At 39.8% G+C, this 6041-nt stretch overlaps 1 protein-coding gene across 4 annotated transcripts in view; it reads left to right on the top strand.

Moving 5' to 3' along the window:
- Positions 1-5305: 5305 nt before the first annotated feature.
- Positions 5306-6041, top strand: part of ZMYND11 (zinc finger MYND-type containing 11) — a 106169-nt gene continuing 105433 nt past the window's right edge. For all 4 annotated transcript variants that reach the window (XM_085317690.1, XM_085317691.1, XM_085317689.1 and 1 more), the window contains exon 1: positions 5306-5512. The gene's annotated coding sequence lies outside the window, so the exon portion shown is untranslated. The remainder of the gene's footprint in view (positions 5513-6041) is intronic.

The raw sequence follows: 6041 nt of genomic DNA, 5'->3' as shown, positions 1-6041 counted from the left end.
TTTTTTTTTTTTTTTTTTTGATTGTCTGATATGCCGGCCTTTAAAATGCAAGGTAATCAAAACTTCCCTGCAATTACAACCTTTGCAATACATCCTGATATAAAAAGTCTAGTTTTGTAACTACTTTATTAACAAAAGATACTACTTATTTCCTCACAGTGATTGTTGTTTATTGGCAGATGTTACATCTCCAGTCACTTCATTCTCATAAATTACCAATAGATCCTGTTTCGCTCCTTTTAAGTTTAGTAGCAAATTTCATTTTTGTATATTACTTTTGCATAGATATAAATGATTTTAGAGATAACACCAAGACTGGAAAAAAACGGTGAAATAAACTCTATGTACACTTGGAGGTGCACACTAAGACTTTTTGCATGTCATATTTTATATACCTCTTCCTGTATCTAAAATACAGTTGCCAGATTACACAAAGTATGAAATGAGTACAAACTCACTCTGTTGTTTTGAATTAGTTAAAAAATACTGAAGAGCTAAGTTTCCTCTGGCAGATTCTACACTGAATCAGGCATACGGTTTTCATGAAGCATAATGCTAGCACAAACACATGCCATAACATATGTCCGCTTACCTACAGGTAAACTTTTTAGGATAAACTTCTGTTCCCAGCTGTGCATGAAAATCTAAAGAGACAACACAGTGGGAAAAAAAAATCATTTGGTATCTTAAGCCACATCTATACCTGCCTGACTTTTCTATTTAAGTTATCACCAGTTATTACACCTACAAGGTATTCCTAAGAATAAAAGAATGCTCATAGTCAGACCAAAAGCCCACCTCCCCACAGTGTACTGTCTTCAGCAGAAGCTGCAAGTCAGGACTCCTCCACGACTTTTTGTTGAAATATTGCCTGGGCTTTCCTCCTCTCTTTTTTATGCATATCCTTCATTTCTGAGGCCCCACCTCATTAACCTCCTCTGAGAGTTGTGGGTAGCCAGCAGTGGATGGCCAATTGCCATGGCTGGGGGCATGGCCAGGAGGAGGAAGCTGAAGAGGAAGGATCTGGCAGTTGTGGCACCTACTTCAATTTCCTCACTATGTCATGTCTGCAAGGACTGTGCCTCCGGCCAGCATCCACTTGGACAGCTTCAGAGAGCAGCAGACACTGTTGGGGGTCCTCTACTCTGTGCCTCCCTCCTGTGTCTGTTTCTTTTCTTTTTTCTTTTTCTTTTTTTTTTTTTTTTTTTTTTATGCCTGGGGAAAAGTAAGAACAGCATAAGCTTCTCCGTAAGACTCCCCCATCCCCCACCTATTTTCAGCTCAGTGGATTTCCTGCGTCTGTTGTTATTATGGTTTTGTTCCCTTCCCCCCAACTTCCTAAATTAAGTGCATTGCTGAGATTTTTACTGCAAAGAGAACTATATTGCTAAGCTTTGTTCTGATGAAAAAATTACACTAATTTTCTGCTTTATTACTTCTACGATCGCAGCAACACAGATCTGCCTCGCAGGATATGTGTTTCCTCAAGTATTTTGGTTTCAGTGCGGCTAGAAGCCAAGCACACAGTAAAGTGGGCTGGCACCAATTGCAAGAGACAGCTATCTTACAAAGCCAGATAAAGACTTGAGCACATAACAGAGAGTAGGTGGGTTTGGTTCAGTCAGGAAGTCAACAAGTCCCGGAGAAGGCGGCTGGACTGTGCATTCATCAGCCCAGCACAGGTCCAGTGTAAGAGAGGACGTGATACTCTTTGCTCTACTGACTGCCAGCATTCAACTCCTGTTTTCATAGTCCGGAGCCTAGTGTCTCGAACCCTCTAACAATGCAGTTTTCTGCACCTTTGATAGTTGTACTAGTGAATGCAGGAGGATGGCAAAGAAGCATAGTAAGAATACAAGGTCACAGCCATGTGGGATAGCGTTGTCCAGTACTAGTACTAAAAACATATGCATCTCTTGAAATGCAGTGGTGTAATTTAAAAGAAAGGAAAATGCAGGTATATTTATCGGCCTCTTCTTCACAATGCTAGTCAGTCTCAGTTTTCTCAAAAAAAGAATAGTTGCCACACGAAGATAGCTGGGGAAATGTAATAACAAGCAGGTATGTATGATATTGTAACTGCTAGTGTTCCAGCCTCCAACTGTTTTCAGCTCAGGGACTTCCCAAGTCATGGATTTTCTGTGTTTCCAAACTTCAGTGGGTTTCTTTTCTATGAACCTGTCCAATCTCCCCTTTAATTCATGGTGGTTGTAATTACATTCCTAATGTGGATGCAGCTTATTCTGGCAAAACAGTACCTCTGCTGATACAGCTTTTTCTACTCCCCTCCAAGCCCCCTTCCAAGTGAAATAACCTGTACAGACAAACTTACCATTTACAATAGAGCTGACCAATGTAGCAAAAGAGTAGATCATACATGTAGCCGGATTTATTTCTAATGTAAGTACTTTTTACTTAAAATGAAGCAACTTTATCATGTTTTGTTTTTATCGTTGCCAATACTGTTTTCCCCAACTAAGTAGCAAAGCATCCCCTGCAGCAGATGTCTAGAATCCTTGCAATTACAACCTGAGTTGCTGGTTACAGCTCTGGAGATGTTTTTGATGGACAAACTCATTTCCAAACAGAGCTACTTGAGAATGAGAAGTGCACACGCTGTTTCAGCAACTCAACTACGCGTTGGTCTTTTTCAGAGACCTTCCAAGAAGAGGAGGGAGGAAACGCCTGAATTTTACGCTGCTGCCTCTCCACTCCAAGTGTAATCCTAAGCGTTCGTCACCCTCAGCAGCCAATCCCCGCCCCGGGGAGGATAGGTTTGATACTTCCCTAATCTAGCATTTGTTTTAACAAACATTTCCCACTGCCTATGAGGAAACATGCTGCTGCCCAGTGTTCGGGGAGGGTGGGATTTCCTTCCTATTGTCTGACTGTCTCAGCCCTCACGGCTTCATAGCAGAGTTCAGTATTAACTGTTTAATGCTCCAGCTTCTTTTTCTTATATGAAAGTAAATTGCCAAAAAAGGATCAAACTAAATGCAGATAAATGTAAGAATTGAGTCTAATCAGGACCAGCTACCATGGCTTCAAAGCTGTGTCTTAATGATAAATGTGTCTTTCCAATACAGTTAAAAATAATTTTAAAATGACTAAAACGCAATCTTCCTAGCAATCAGTATGCCTCTTGAAGGTTATATAATGCAAAGTTACCTGCTGGACCTACTGGGTGCTGATCCTCATAGAGCCTGGGGAGATCCAAATATTTCCAAACAAGGCCCACAAACACCTACCCTTACATAAGGTATATGCCCATTTTTCTATACTTGATTTGACTCACTGCCCAATAGCTCAGATAAAATAATGTAGTTATGGTTTAGACACTCCCTACATATTTGCTTTTGGATACTTTGTTCTTTCCAAAATCAAATATTTGTATCCTGAAACAAATATTTGGAGACCGTCCAGGCTAGCCTTTACAAATATGTTAACTACAGAAAATTGCTGGCGATCGGGAGATGTCAGGTAAAAGCCTCCACTGTGGACAAACCATAAGGCTTCAGTCCTGCCTATGCTTCCACATTTGTAAACCTGTGGCCTAAATATTTATTTGACTGCTCTCTATGGGTCCTGAGAGATACAGGGCTAGAATCTTTTTATATTGAAGATAGCTGAACTTCTGCCTTAAGTAAATATTTACATAGGTAAAGAGAAGGCACTGTGGCAGAGTAATAAATCTTTTCAATAAAGAACTAGAGTATGGAACTGGAGCTTCGTCTTGGATTTATGCCAAGCATCTCCCCCACCAGCTGAGTTGTAAGGGGTATCTGGCCTTTCTGGCTGAAGAATTAAAGACAGTTATGTATGCCACTAGCTACACTTCTCTTTTGTTTGCTTCTGGATGCAGAAATGGAAATATTTTAAACATCCGAGCATACACAGACCGGTTAGCTTGATTGCATTGGTCAGTTACAAGTCACGGTAGAAGCATCAAGGGCCCAAATATTTTTTCATCCTATAAAAATATAGCTCGGATGCAATTTGTATAGAGAAGGAGTCAAAGGAACCTAAGACAGCCAAGTAACCCCACCTCCTGTGGAAACTTGGTATGTATCTTTATTGAACTCTTTTTGAAAAGTACATGTCTGGACAAAATCAGAGCCAAACATCACAACTAAATGCTCCACATAAGGTAGCCTTTTTATAATCGTACTGTCAATAAATCTCTTCCTGGGTTCCCTTCTTATTTAAAGAATTGCCTGTAAATTTAACTTCCTTTTTATTAATACAAGCAATATAATGCAGTTAATAAATTATACTACCACCATTTGGTATCAGCCCAACTCCTCAAGCACCCTTTCAAAGCAGATTACCAGCGCTTTCTTTCCTATTTATCTTATTTATTTAAGATAAGGTAAAATATTCTTTCATATATAAATACATAACAGAACTAAAGCTTTATCACAACTATGCAACAAATTATTTACATTTTATTTTTCGAAAGAGGATGTAAAGTCCTGATATGCCAGTCTCAAACAAAATGCAGTTTTCAATACTACTAGAAATCTTCTTTACTGAGCACACTTAAGGAATATCCACTGTTCAGTGTGTAAAATTAAATTACGTTTCATCCCTGATTGATCAGGCACAAAAGATGCATCTTTTTCATCATTAGTAGTCCAAAATTATTTTCATAATACTCCTTTAGTAATGACTATTCACATAAGTAAAATTATTTGCATGCATAGATATCTACATGATTATACTGACAGTGTATTTTAATAAATTATATCACACTGCTGGTCAAGACTAATTAACTGTGAAATGTTTTCGTTTTTTTCATATATAATTCCTGAAGTATTGCAAAAACTTTAGAATGTATTTGCTCCAGCACTATTTATCTCCTACTTCATAAAAACTATGATAAAACATACAGTTTTTTGCTACATATATTATACATATATGGTAATATATTTCATATTCCTATATATCCCCTGATCCTGAAAGTGTGGATCTGTAGCTTGGAACATATAGGTAATTCTTGAGAGCGAACACCGATTCTGTATGTTTTAGTTTCCGTTGCTCAAGGTGAGTATTCACTTCTGAAAATGTTACTCAGAATTTTGCCAAGCTTCATGACGGAAGGAATTTACATTTATCAGATAACTGGCACATTTTTCCTCTGCAATAATATAGGATCCAGACCTAAAACTATGATAAAAATACATATATAATAAATAGTTAAAGATCCGTTTCAAATGCATTATTAAAAAAAAATAATAATAAAAGAAACAAACAGCAACTCCAGCAGACACCACTAGAGTTCTCCTTCTCCCAAATATCCCCAGCACCATCCTAAACCCTGTTTACCCCAGAAACCTGAACTGTGGACAGACAGAAGAGGAGAGAGAGAGAGAAAATTCAGACACAATAAAACTCTGAGGGGAAAAATATGTGGAAGGAGGAGGCAGCAGCGGCCTGGGGAAGGGATTGAAAAGTTTCCCCTGGCTTAACTTCTCCCCCCCTGCAGCAGCAGAAGCGGCGGCGGCGGCACAAGGTGAGAGAGACTTTTAAGTCGGGGAGGAGGGGTGGGTGTGCGGGAGGGGGGGTGAATTTACAGCCCTGTGGATATTTCTGTGTCTGCCTTCCTGGCTTTGGGGTGCGAGAGACACCGCGTCTCATGCTGGGTGGATTTTTTTTTTTTTAATATGATGGAGGATTATAAACATGGCGCCTTAAAAAAACTACAAAATCATGTACACACTGTTCCAAGGAGATGGGGGAGAGGGGGCAGGGGAAGGGCTGGGCGCGAGGGGAGGGGGCAATCCTGCCCCGTGGGGTAGCATATAGGGAGGGGGGAGCAATAATAGTTAATAATAAAATGTGTGGGGCTGGGGAAGGGGGGGGGGAGATGGAAGGCGGGATTTTTTTTTTAATTCTATTTTTTGGAGTGGGAAGGATTATTTCGGAGCCTGTTTGGAAATCGCGGAGAAGGGGACGGCAACGGAGCCCGTGTGATTATTAACGGCGATTATTTTTGTTTCTCCACCTTCCCTTGTCGGATTTCGACTGGAAAAGGGAAAAAG

The sequence above is a fragment of the Rhea americana genome, unplaced genomic scaffold, assembly GCF_003343005.1.
Source record: "Rhea americana isolate MKP2758 unplaced genomic scaffold, rheAme1 scaffold_50, whole genome shotgun sequence".
NCBI lineage: Eukaryota > Metazoa > Chordata > Aves > Rheiformes > Rheidae > Rhea > Rhea americana.
This window is presented reverse-complemented; position numbering and strand designations above follow the sequence as displayed.